This window comes from Bos grunniens, chromosome 27 (assembly GCF_055505025.1).
Source record: "Bos grunniens cultivar Pamir isolate PY7600 chromosome 27, Bosgru_T2T1.0, whole genome shotgun sequence".
In the NCBI taxonomy this organism is placed as follows: Eukaryota; Metazoa; Chordata; class Mammalia; order Artiodactyla; family Bovidae; genus Bos; species Bos grunniens.
The window spans coordinates 40078234-40090408 of record NC_141191.1 but is presented as its reverse complement, the minus strand read 5'-3'; the positions used below and the strand labels follow the sequence as shown (position 1 = coordinate 40090408).

Genomic DNA, 12175 nt, shown 5'->3' with positions numbered 1-12175 from the left:
CATGAAGTGATGGACCAGATGCCATAAAGTGTTTTGAATGTTGAGTTTTAAGCCAGCTTTTTCACTCTCCTCTTTCACACTTATTAAGAGGCTCTTTAGTTCCTCTTCACTTTCTGCCATTAGAGTGGTATCATCTGCATATCTGAGGTTATTGGTATTTCTGCCCACAATCTTGATTCCAGCTTGAGCTTGCATTTCTCATGATGTACTCTGCATATAAGCTAAATAAGCAGGGTAACAGTACATAGGCTTGACGTACTCCTTTCCCAATTTGGAACCAGTCCGTTGTTCCACATCCATCTCCTTAGAGGTTACATAAATAATCATATGTATGTCAGCAGAAATATGGACGGAACAGGCCATTCTGGCAAGGTCTCAGACACAAATGGAAAGAGTTATTGGGCAATAGAGAAAAGGCAATCCTTGTTACAAGTCGACAAAGAAGTTGGTTGAATTGTGTTATTGCCCTAGTGTTTTGTGGGAAGTAGGACATGTGAGTGATGATATTGGGTGTTTAGCTGAGGAGGTTCCTAAGTGAATTGTTGTAGGAGCAACTTGGCTCCTTCTGACTTTTTATAGTAAAATGTGAGTAAGAAGAGAAAAATGGTTTGAAGATAGAATTACTAAGCAAAAAGGAACTAGAACTTGAAGATTAACAGTGCCAACAGTATTCTGGAATCTACCTATTATAACCTATCAAATTTCATTAAATTTCTGCAAGTGTGAAGAGAGGTAGTGCAATGCTAGGAACAAGGAGTTCTAAGCAAAGGTCGATACTCTGTTGTCCTGAAGATTTCAAGGGCATTTATGACAGCAATCAAACATCTTAACAGCTGACAGACAGCTGGATGGATGCTTATGGGATAGAAGAGCAAACAATTTTTTTTTTAAGCTTCTTTATGGGCTGCTGCTCCACACAGCTTGTGAGTCCCCAGTTCCCTGATCCAGGATCAAACCCAGGCCTGGACCCTACCCACTGGACCACCAGGGAATCCCCCAGTTTCCTATTTTAATAAATATTTTATAAACAAAGAAAAGAAAAAATCTCATATTACAAAAAAAAAAAAAAGAGAGAGAGAGAGAGAGAGTGTTTGGAAGGGAACCCAGGATGTGGCCAGGCAGTTGTTTGGTAAATGGATTAGGGTGGATTAGTATGAGTGTGAACTGCAGGTAGTAAGGAGCATCACAGTGAACCCGAACAGACGTTTCCCCAGAAAGGACACACAGATGCCCGACAGGTTCATGGAAAGATATTCCACATCACCAGTCATCGGAGAAACGCAAATCAGAACCGCAGTGAGACACCACCTCACACCTGTCGGAGTAGTTAGCCTCAAAAAGTCTACAAATAACAAACGTTGGCAAGGATGCGGACAAAACAGGGAGCCCTGGTGCACAGTTGGTGGGAACGTGAATTGGTGCAGCCGCTATGGAAAACAGTCTGGAGATTTCTCAAACGTTAAAACCAGAACTATTACATAAGCCTGTAAATCCACTTTGGAGTACATATGCAAGGGAAAGGAAAACACTCATCTGAAAAGATACATGCACCCCAATGTTCATAACAGCATTATTTACAGTGATGGAGATATGGAAGCAACCTAAGAGTCCACTGACAGATGAAGGGATAAAGAAGAGTGGTGTATACATGTACACACACACACACACAATGGACTGGTACTCAGCCATAAAAAAGAATGAAAATTTTTCATTTCCAACCACATGGATAGACCTAGAGAGCATTATGCTTAGTGAAAGAAATCAGAGGAAGACATTACCGTGTGTGGAATCTAAAAAATAGAACAAATGGATGTATGTAACAAAAGAGAAACAGACTCACAGACTTCCAGAACAAACTAGTGGTTACCAGTGCGAGGAGATAAGGGACTAAGAGACACCAACTACCGAATGTAAAATAGCTAAGATAAGGGCCAGCAAGGAGCCCGGGTGTGGAGGGCACACAGCCCTGCCAAGCGGGCAGGTGTGGATGGTGCCGGCCGGCAGGTCTGCTTTGCCTTCGCCCGGAGGACCATGCAGAATCACAGCCTCGACTGGGTACGAGTGGATTTGCTTCTCAGGCACGCTGTCTGCCTTTCAGGAGGAGTTCTTGCAACAGCAGAAAAAAGGCCTGATTTATCTTGAGAGGACACATCAAGAGCAAGAAGAGTGAGGGGTAGAGGGCAGAAAGAAGCAGTTAAAAGTGCAACTGTTTGGAAACAGAATGCTTTTCATTCTGCCGGTGCAGCTGCTCAAATAATGGAAAATGACTGTTTATTCCATTTAACACACTTAGGCATTAAGGCCCTTTCAAAACTTTGCTTCACTTATCTCCCTCTGGTCGTCAGAGGAGAGGAAAAGGTCCCTGCATAAGAAGCAACTTGGAAGACGCCAGGAAGGCCTAACTGGCCTGAAAGTTACACTTGTCAGAGTGACAAAGACTCCAGAGATGTGTCCACATGGATTCATTTCTCTGGGTTAATCATCGCCTTGGGGCGGGGGGTGAGGGTGGCTCTCCGTTAAAACACGAATCACTCTGGGAGGAACAAACCCACCATCCCCTGGTGTCTCAGGCACAAGAGGCTTTCTTAAGCTCCATCCGTAGGACAGTCCATGGGTACCAGCTGGGCGCGGGGGGACAAGCTCTCTGCCAGGGAGCTCCGGGCAGGCCAAGGACACGGGCAGCTGAGAAAGACAGAGGTTTCATGAGCTCAGTGTTTCCAGCTGCGGTTGGAGGCTCTTCCCTTAGTCACTTGCTTCTTTTAAAACAGTGAAAATGATGTATAAAAAAAAAGACGTTTCATCCTTTCCAGCTCTTTGTTATTACAAATATTTGCTTCTAAAGAAACACGTTCGCATGTGTTCACTCACGTGACTACGCTTTTTGTTTGTTTTTCATTTAGTGAGAGGAAAAAAAAAACATTTAAGACTAAACTGTTCCAGCCAAGGGGAAAATTGGGAACAGCAGCTGCTGTGAGAAGGACGTGCGCACCGGACAGGAAGGAGCTTCCCTCCATCGGAGACTGTCCTCTGTCTTCCACGTCAGCAGAGGACTGTCTGGGAGCCGCCGCGGTGCTGGCAGGGCCCTGTTGGGCGAGGAGCATCCTGAGTTGTGATGGAAGTAGCTCCTGGGGGGCCGAGGGTTTCCAGCCCAGGGAGCCACTCCACTGCAACAGCCCCGCCACCGCCCTGACGAGGGATCCTGGGCGAGCCCCTGGGTTTTGTGATCCTGGTTCTCTCATCTGTAAAATGATGACGGAAGTGATGTCTCAGTTGCAGAACAGAAGCGAGGACTAAGCGAGATGCTGTGTCGGGAAGCCGTGTGGAAGGTGGATCTTGCTGGGGACCGAGGTGTAGACGGCTCCACTCGAGGTTACAGAATATCCCTGGCAGCTGCCTGCCCCGCGTGAGTCTCACACCACCCTTAACGCGGAAGAGGAGAGCCAGAAACGGTGTTTGCCATCAGCAAAACACACCCCCCCGAAACCCTGAGGCCAGCGGTATGCAGCTTGAGGACTGTGTGGGCTCAGTGCAAAGATGAGCCGCAGGGGGCTGGGCTCCCTGGTGAGGCAGCAGAGGGGGCTGACCTTGCAGGGCATCGCATGCCCATTGGGGAGCTTGGGTTTTTATTCCCTAGCACAACGTTTTATCTATTGTGTTCAGTGCAATGTTAACAAACCCATGGTTTAAAGTTTCGATCGTCCAGCTAGTTCAAAATGAAAGAGGAAATCCTGTTTCTTTGCTGCGGGACTTGTCAGAGCCTTTACTATGTGAGGGCTTCCCTCTTAGCTCAGTCGGTAAAGAATCGGCCTGCAGTGCCAGAGATCCGGGTTCGATCCCTGGGTCGGGGAAGATCCCCTGGAGAAAGAAATGGCAACCCCCTCCAGTGTTCTTGCTTGGAAAATCTCATGGACAGAGGAGCCTGGTGGGCTGCAGTCCAGGGGATCACAAAGAGTCGGACACAACTGAACGACTAACACTTACTATGCTAAGGTGCTCCGTGAATCTTCAATAAGGGCTGGCACTCTGCCGTATCTCTTCATTCTCTGACCCTGCCCTCCCTGGAAAGTCCGCCGCTCCAGGGTTTCCATTTTCTAGCTCCACACGTTGGGAGATGCGGCCACCTCTGGGAAGCTGGCGCTGGGTTTTCTGCTTGTCTGTGCTTGTAATCGTTACTGTGCTTTGCCAGCTTTTCCTGGCCCTCTGTTTGCTCAGACTTCCATCCAAACTTTCCCTTCTCGTGGGCCCTGGTTCTTAGTGAACGAGCGTACAGAAAGGACGAGGTCAGGCTGGGCCGGCCCTCAGCTGTGTCCTGACACATCCATGCCTGCAGACTCTTTCCTAGTTAGTCCCAGGGAGGTCGTTCCTCTTTCCTCTCAGAGCTCAGTTGGTGGAGGATCCACCTAAATAAAACACAGGAGACCCCGGTCCAATTCCTGGGTTGGGAAGATCCCACTCTGGTATTTTTAGGCTTCCCTTGTGGCTCAGTTGGTCAAGAATCTGCCTGCAATGCGGGAGACCTGGGTTTGATCCCTGGGTTGGGAAGACCCCCTGGAGAAGGAAACGGCTCACCCACTCCAGTATTCTGGCCTGGAGAATTCCAAGGACTTTAGCCCATGGGGTCGAAAAGAGTCAGACATGATTGAGTGACTTTCACATTCCTTTCCTAGGGCGGGGGCAACACGGCGGTCTAAGGAGAGGAAAGAACTGTCGCAAGACGGAAGTTGCCCATCCCAGGTCCTGGAGTCAGAGGAGGCAGAGGTCTGGCTCAAACCCGCTGCCCTCCAGACGCCCCAGAAGGTGGCCCTAGGCCCAGTGCCTGGCAGAGGCCTGTCCTCGTACAGTGTTTAGACCCGCACAGAGTCACCCAGTCTCCAGTCGTGAGTATCTGTTGGCAGAGATGGGCCATGTTTCTTTTACTAGAACTCCTCTGTTCCCTTTCTCTTCACTACGGGTCCTTCACAGAAACCACTCCGGTCCTAGAACTATCAGGGATTCATATAAGGCTTTCTGTCCTAATTTATTCAGCTGCCTTTCTCAAGAGCCCCATCACTTTTGCTCTTTCTCCAGCACTTTCTCTGCTTTGCACCGTGCTGGGAATGCCGGGGAGGTGAAAAGAGAGAGGAGCGGCCCTTCTCACCCTCGAGGTGGGCTCCTGACGCCCCCCTTGGGCAGGCCACAAGCTCTGCTGTTGGCACCTCGTCCAACGGCACCTTGTTCTACGTGGCACCTCAGCCACGTAGAACCGCACCCTCCTGCTGCATTGGCTTCACTGAACATTTTTGGATTTAGAGACAACTCAGGAATAAAATAGCCATCGAAAGCCCTTGGCCAGAGGCGGCCTCTTGGCTTTGACTCAGCTCAGCGATACCTTTCCTCTCCACTGCTCATTTCTCTAATATTTAGAGTAACGCTGTTCCTGGCTCCTTTCTTTTTCCAGGTACTTTGGGTAGAATTAGTTTCTGTTCATTTGTTTTTAAATACATCTGTAAAATCTGTATGGCTGTTTTTTTACGTTTTCAAAACTCATAGCTGCTTTAATCACTTTTTCCGGGCACTATTTCGATCTAGATACTTTGAAGGAACTGGACTGTAGAGCTGGTACACACATGTCCTGAATAAGAGCCCTTTTTTTCCAAGTTTAAAGCGATCTGATTTGGAAGGAGTGAGAGGTTGTCTGTGTTTAAAAATAGCCAGCCAAATATGGGAAGCTTTTTCCAATTACTGTGGAAAGATACTTTCAGGCACCATTAGCCCCCAGACCACAAACTACATATGTTTTACAGCTTGTGGGCATAAATATATTCTGAGATAATTTGGGACAGTTGTTCAAAGACTAATCATTTGAACATGACAAATCCATGGCTGAACTATTTGATCAAGCCAAATATTGTTAATTATTAATGATGAATATAGTTTATTACTATATATGTTAGTTCAACCATATATTTGCATAGTCCATTTACATTTTAAAAGAATATGTGTGTAAATATGATTGTTCAGTCTCTAAGTCATGTCCGACTCTTTGCAACCCCACAGACTGCAGCACACTAGGCTTCCCTGTCCTTCCTTATCTCCCAGAGCTTGTTCAAACTCAAGTCCATTGAGTCAGTGATGCCATCCAACCATCTCATCCTCTGTCACCCTCTTCTCCTTGTGTCTTCAGTCTTTCCCAGCATCAGGGTCTTTTCCAATGAGTTGGCTGTTCACATCAGATGGCCTAAGTATTGGAGCTTTAACACCAGTCCTTCCAATGAATACTCGGGATTGATTTCCTTTAGGGTTGACTGGTTTGAGCTCCTTGCAGTTCAAGGGACTCTCAAGAGTCTTCTCCAGCACCAGAAAATTCTTCAGCACTCGCCTTCCTTGGGCTTCCCAGGTGATGCTAGTGGTAAAGAACCCACCTGCCAATGCAGGAGACACAAGAGACATAGGTTCTATCCCTGGGTCGGGAAGATACCTTGGAGGAGGAAATGGCAACCCACTCCAGTATTCTTCCCTGGGGAATTCCATGGACAGAGAAGCCTGGTGGTCACAAAGAGTCGGACACGACTAAAGCAACTTAGCACATACACACAGCCCTTTTTATGGTCCAGCTCTCACATCTGTACATGACTACTGGAAAACCACAGCTTTGACTATATGGATCTTTGTCGGCAAAGTGATGTCTCTGCTTTTTAATACACTGTCTAGGTTTGTTATAGCTTTTCTTCCAAGGAGCAAGTGTCTTTTAATTTCGTGGCTGCTGTCACCATCTGCAAAGATTTTGGAGCCCAAGAAAATAAAATCTGTCACTGTTACTTACCACTTTGTCCCCATCTGTTTGTCATGAAGTGATATGTGTGTGTGTATACATATATGTATACTTATGTATATATATATAAAGAATAAGCTTCCCAATGGCTTAGATGGGAAAGAATCTACCTGCAATCCAGGAGCCCCAGGTTAGATCCCTGGGTTAGGAAGATCCCCTGGAGAAGGGAATGGCTACCTACTCCAGTATTCTTACCTAGGAAATCCCACCGATAGAGGAGCTTGGCAGGCTACAACTCACAGGGTTGCAAAGAGTTGGACACAACTGAGCAGCTAACAGTTTCAGTCTCATTCAAATAGTATCAGTTCAGTTCAGTCGCTCAGTCGTGTCCGACTTTTTGCGACCCCATGAATCGCAGCACGCCAGGCCTCCCTGTCCATCACCAACTCCCAGAGTTCACTCAGACTCACGCCCATCGAGTCAGTGATGCCATCCAGCCATCTCATCCTCTGTCCTCCCCTTCTCCTCCTGCCCCCAATCCCTCCCAGCATCAGAGTCTTTTCCAATGAGTCAACTCTTCCCATGAGGTGGCCAAAGTACTAGAGTTTCAGCTTTAGCATCATTCCTTCCAAAGAAACCCCAGGGCTGATCTCCTTTAGAATGGACTGGTTGGATCTCCTTGCAGTCCAAAGGACTCTCAAGAGTCTTCTCCAACACCACAGTTCAAAAGCACCAATTCTTCAGCGCTCAGCTTTCTTCACAGTCCAACTCTTACATCCATACATGACCACAGGAAAAACCATAGCCTTGACTAGATGGACCTTTGTTGGCAAAGTAATGTCTCTGCTTTTCAATATGCTATCTGGGTTGGTCATAACTTTTCTTCCAAGGAGTAAGCATCTTTTAATAAATAGACAACATATAACATATGCATATGTATTTATATCTTTATCTGCTGGATTACTTTTCCTTCCCAGCAGCTCTCCTGCAGTCCCTTTCTAATTTAACCCACCCCTTGTACTGCTGCTAGGGATCCTTGCCCATGGCCCATGCATGAAGCTGTGACAGAGAGGGATTCATGGCATCTGTAAACGGTGATTAGAATGGTAGAGTATGAGGTGACTCTAAGCAGGAAGGGAGAGATTTATGAGGCTATTCATGGACAGGGAGGAAGTGGGGGTCAGTGACGTGTGAGACCTGAGGAGACGGGAAGCCCTCTGGGAGGGACACTTGAACAGCACAACTTTAAGGACGTGGATGGCCTGGGGGCTGAAGGCCAGCCCCTGGGCTTTTGAGGGGGTGCAGCGTCTGGGGTGCAGCTGTCGGAGGGTGGGGCAGCTGCAGGAGAAAAAAGAAAAGATCATTTGAGACATGACCGTGAAGAAAATGAGGTGCAGGGAACCTCGACAGCCTCCCAGGGGATATCAAAGCCACAGCGAGGATGGAGTTTGGAGTGGAAGGAAGCCGGAGAACCAGTGAAAGCAAGCCCAGGCCTGAGAGATGATGAGAACGGGGGAGAGGCTGGGGACAGGGGGAAGCGTGTCCACATCGCATGAACGGCGGGGCAAAGGTCAGGCCGGAAAATGGGCACAGCTGTGCAGAGGTGGCAAACCTGGGCAAGGCTCACCCCTGCCCCCCAGCAGCCCTGATTAGGAGGGATTCGGAGGAAAAGCAGACCTTGGGTGCCGGGGGCGAGGTGTCTCAAAGAACCTCCCCGTCTCGGGAGAGGGCGTGAGCAGATGGCAGACTCGGTCTTGCAGGGCCTCTCGAGACAGCTGTGGGTGACGCTCACGGGAAGGGGGACGGGACATGACATGGGCCCACGCACACGGGCTGCGCACACGGGCACAGCCACAAGCTGCTGGCCGCTGCGAGGATGGGCTTCAGACCTGACAGCCCGAGGCCCCAGGGGCCCCAGCGCATGCTGGCTGCCCGGGGTCCTCCACCTCCGCCAGCCGCCCCCAGCGCCCCCACAAGAGAGGCCCTTCTTCAGTCCCATCTGTCTTCAACACTTGACACAAAAGCCGCCGTTTCTGCAGAATCCTGCAAGACGCTTTGGATCAGAAACAGCCGCTCCGGCTTCTGGATTTATGTCCGGGGAACAAGATGCAGAATTCGAAATGGAGTGTTTCAAAACAATTTCCCCTGCTCAGCAGAAAAGCATTTTTTTTCCTGTGCATTTCTGAGTAGACATCTTCAAGGGGACCCTGCGTTTCTAAGGGCCACCACACTTCCCTTCCAGGGAAGGAAATGTGTTTTGTGTTGCCCAGGATGGAGGTTCCAGGCTGTGGGAGCACTAGACCCCCTTGAGGCTTTGGTGAAGGAGAGCTGAGGATTTGTGAGGGTAACAGTGGGAGTGGGCCGTAGGGGGAACCTGGGGAAAGGATGGGGGTCCACTCAGAGAGCTCAGACCCCTGCGCCCACCCTGCGGCCTGGAGCTGCTGTCAGAGAACACAGGGATTAGGGCGGGCAGGGGCTGACTATGGCCCTCCTGAGGGGCATCGCCCGTCTGGACCGGAGCTGGTACCTGTCCAACAGGAATGCAGGCGTCCGAGGTCCCCAGGAGGGGCCTGGCACGTGTGTGGCAGGGGCTCCGTGTAGGTTTCCCGAGTGAGGGAAACATCCGGTGAGGCGTGGGGGGCAGGGGGTAGGTCTTATCCTTGGCCCTTTACTCCTGGAGATTCTGAGGCATAACAAGGTTAGGCTGATATCCACGTTTACTTAAACAGTAACTGACAAGGGACAGACTCCAGGCTCTGCCTCTGCAGGGACCAGCGTCACTGCATCTGTTTTCGCTCAGCTCCGCGGGCTTCCCTGAACAAAGAGGCTGAGGTTAGGTCAGAAAAGAAAGGCAGAATTTTATGATTAAAGGAAAATGATCTGTATTAAAATGATCCTTTCTGTAAAAAGACCATTTTCTGTTAAGCATCCGTTTTGTTTGCATAAACAAAAGGCCTCTTTAAAGACCTTCTCTGCGTGTGAACCCTACAGGAACCACAGGGTAAGACGTGGTGGGTGTGAGTGTGGGCAGGGCCTGGAGGTAGTCTGCAGATGAAAGTGTTTGTAGAGGTAGGTTGGGATTATGAGTAACCAACCCTACCCCCCACCCCTGACTTTTTTTCACTCTTTATTATTTTTATGTTGCATTTTCAATAGATGCCTAAAAAAAAATCTCAACCGTACAGTGAGGCGACAACTAATAGCGTTTGTTGAGTTGCTGTTAAAAAGAGCCGCAGGTATCCAGTCCCCTGTCAATGGACGTCTAGGTTGCTGCTGTGTCCTGGCTAGTGTGAACAGTGGTGGAACGGCGTTCGGGGGCTCAAGAGGGAGAGGATATAAATTATGACTGAATTGTCCTGATGGGCGGCAGAGACCATTACAACATTGTAAAGCAACTATGCATGCGTGCGTGCTAAGTCGCTCAGTCGTGTCCAACTCTTTGCAACTCTGTGGACTGTAGCCCACCAGGCTCCTCTGTCCATGGGATTCTCCAGGCAAGAACACTGCAGTGGGTTGCCATGCCCTCCTCCAAGCAATTATCCTCCAATTTATAAAAAAAGAAAAAAAAAAAAAGAATCACAGGTAAACAGTCTTTTCTTGTCTCTATTCCCAGAAGACAGGGAGATAGTTCTTCAGGTAGGAGCAGCATCGGAGACCCCCTCCCCCCAACGCTGGAGGCATTCCCCTGGGGATGCAAAAACTCTGGGTGTCAGTTGGGGACTCTAGGGGTTCAATGGCACTGTGGCAGGTGCCTTTTGTGACTTCGCTCGTGGGTGTGCAATGGTGTGGGAGGCCGAGAGATGACTGAGGGGCAGGGCTGGAGGCGGGAGGCGACTGCGTTGCACACAACATTAGCTCTACATCCTCCTCATCAAACTAGAGCCATCACCAGCCCCTCCCTGCCCAGCTCTCATCAGCTGTCACCCCGAAACCTCCAGCTGGCAGTCCCGGAGAGACTCCTGATGAAGGCAGGTGACAGGACATCCACATCCATCAGAGCAGGGACTCAATTAGACTCGCTGCCACAGGCGGCAAGGCCTGGCGGGCCCCAAGTCAGAATGTGCCCCGAGTCCTCGAATGTGGGAAGGTGAGTGAAGGGAAGCCTGAACGAATTCACAGCGGCTCTTGGGAGGTGGGACAGTGGTTCCCTTTGGGCTGCGTCGGGGGCACCTGGGGGGGGGCAGAAGGACTTCTGGGGGCCACAGGCAGGCTCTCCTGCCTGGCCTGGGTGTTACCTGGGCATGTCCAGTTTGCGGGAATACCCTGAGCTGTATAACCCTTCTGATGCGTCCACTCTTGGGTGTAGATCGTCAGTCAATAAAGCAGAAGGAAAGAAGAGAGGAAGGGAGGAAAGAAGCGAGGGAGAAGGGAGAGCAGTATAAGTTAAGCAGGCGCTTTGATCTGAGTCAGCAGGCAGTCACATGGACACCAGCAGTTCTGCTGGGACAGGACAGTAGCATTTCGGTAGGAAGACTGATGGCGGAGGGCAGGTAAGCTGGGATGAGGCTGAAGCCAGAAATCGGGGGAAGGGTTGCAGGCTGGGACTGTGGCTTAGGTTAGATGGGTGGGCACGGGAAGAGGGTGGGGGGCTCGTTTCAAGGTAAGCGTTACATTCGTGAGCCCGCATGCAGCACACTCTGTTGGCTGCTTTCCTAAGCCAGCATTGCATATCGCGTTGCACAACACTGAAACGCGCTTGCTTTAAATAGTCCTCATGATGCTTGCCGTTATCAGCTGGGCAGGGCCCAGGACAGCCCACTCGGACGAGCCCGTTCATGGCTGAGCTCCAGAGCTCTGGCCTGGCCAGCTCTGTTCTCAGATGTATTCCTTTATCAGGAGGCCCCGAGGGACTCTAGCTGAGCCCAGCAATATGGTTGGCAGCCTGAACCTAGTTTTTTCTTGTTGTTGTTCTGCTTTGATCCGGTTTGGTTTTTATTATATCATGATAACGTTGTCAAATGATTACCCTGCCAGACAAAACTATCAAGACCATTCACAAGATTGATTTAATGGCGGCGTACTTGAGGTTGAAGAGAATACTGCTTTCCAGAGTATATAATGAAGGTTTTAAAGACTGAACAGATCAAGCTTGTTCTATGGAAAAATAATATGAAGGAAGTATTAGCCAGGGTCCCTAGTAGAATTTAGATTTATGCAAATCTTCAGTGTCCCATAATCCAAAATTAACAAACTCAGAATGACACAAATTTGTTAAAATGTAATGCAAACTAAACATCTTAATGCATCTTTCTAGAATTCAACAGAATGTTGACATCTAAATTCACATTATGCACCACATTTAATTTCCGCATGATGAACCAACGGGCAGAAATAGATGAGTTGCTGACACATTGACTTTTTTCCAACTCCCAAGAAGAAAACAAAGGTTTTCAGTCAGAGATAAGGGAGGAGTTCAGCTGGTCC

At 49.2% G+C, this 12175-nt stretch overlaps 1 protein-coding gene and 1 long non-coding RNA gene across 12 annotated transcripts in view; one reads left to right on the top strand and one right to left on the bottom strand.

Annotated features, from left to right (window-relative positions):
- PSD3 (pleckstrin and Sec7 domain containing 3) overlaps window positions 1-12175 on the bottom strand; it is a 607319-nt gene that overhangs the window by 504913 nt on the left and 90231 nt on the right. The gene's annotated exons all lie outside the window — the stretch shown is intronic.
- LOC147343861 (uncharacterized) lies at window positions 2749-6801 on the top strand. The gene is made up of 2 exons (XR_015156261.1): window positions 2749-3403; window positions 4668-6801. It is a non-coding gene; the product is annotated as an uncharacterized LOC147343861 (long non-coding RNA).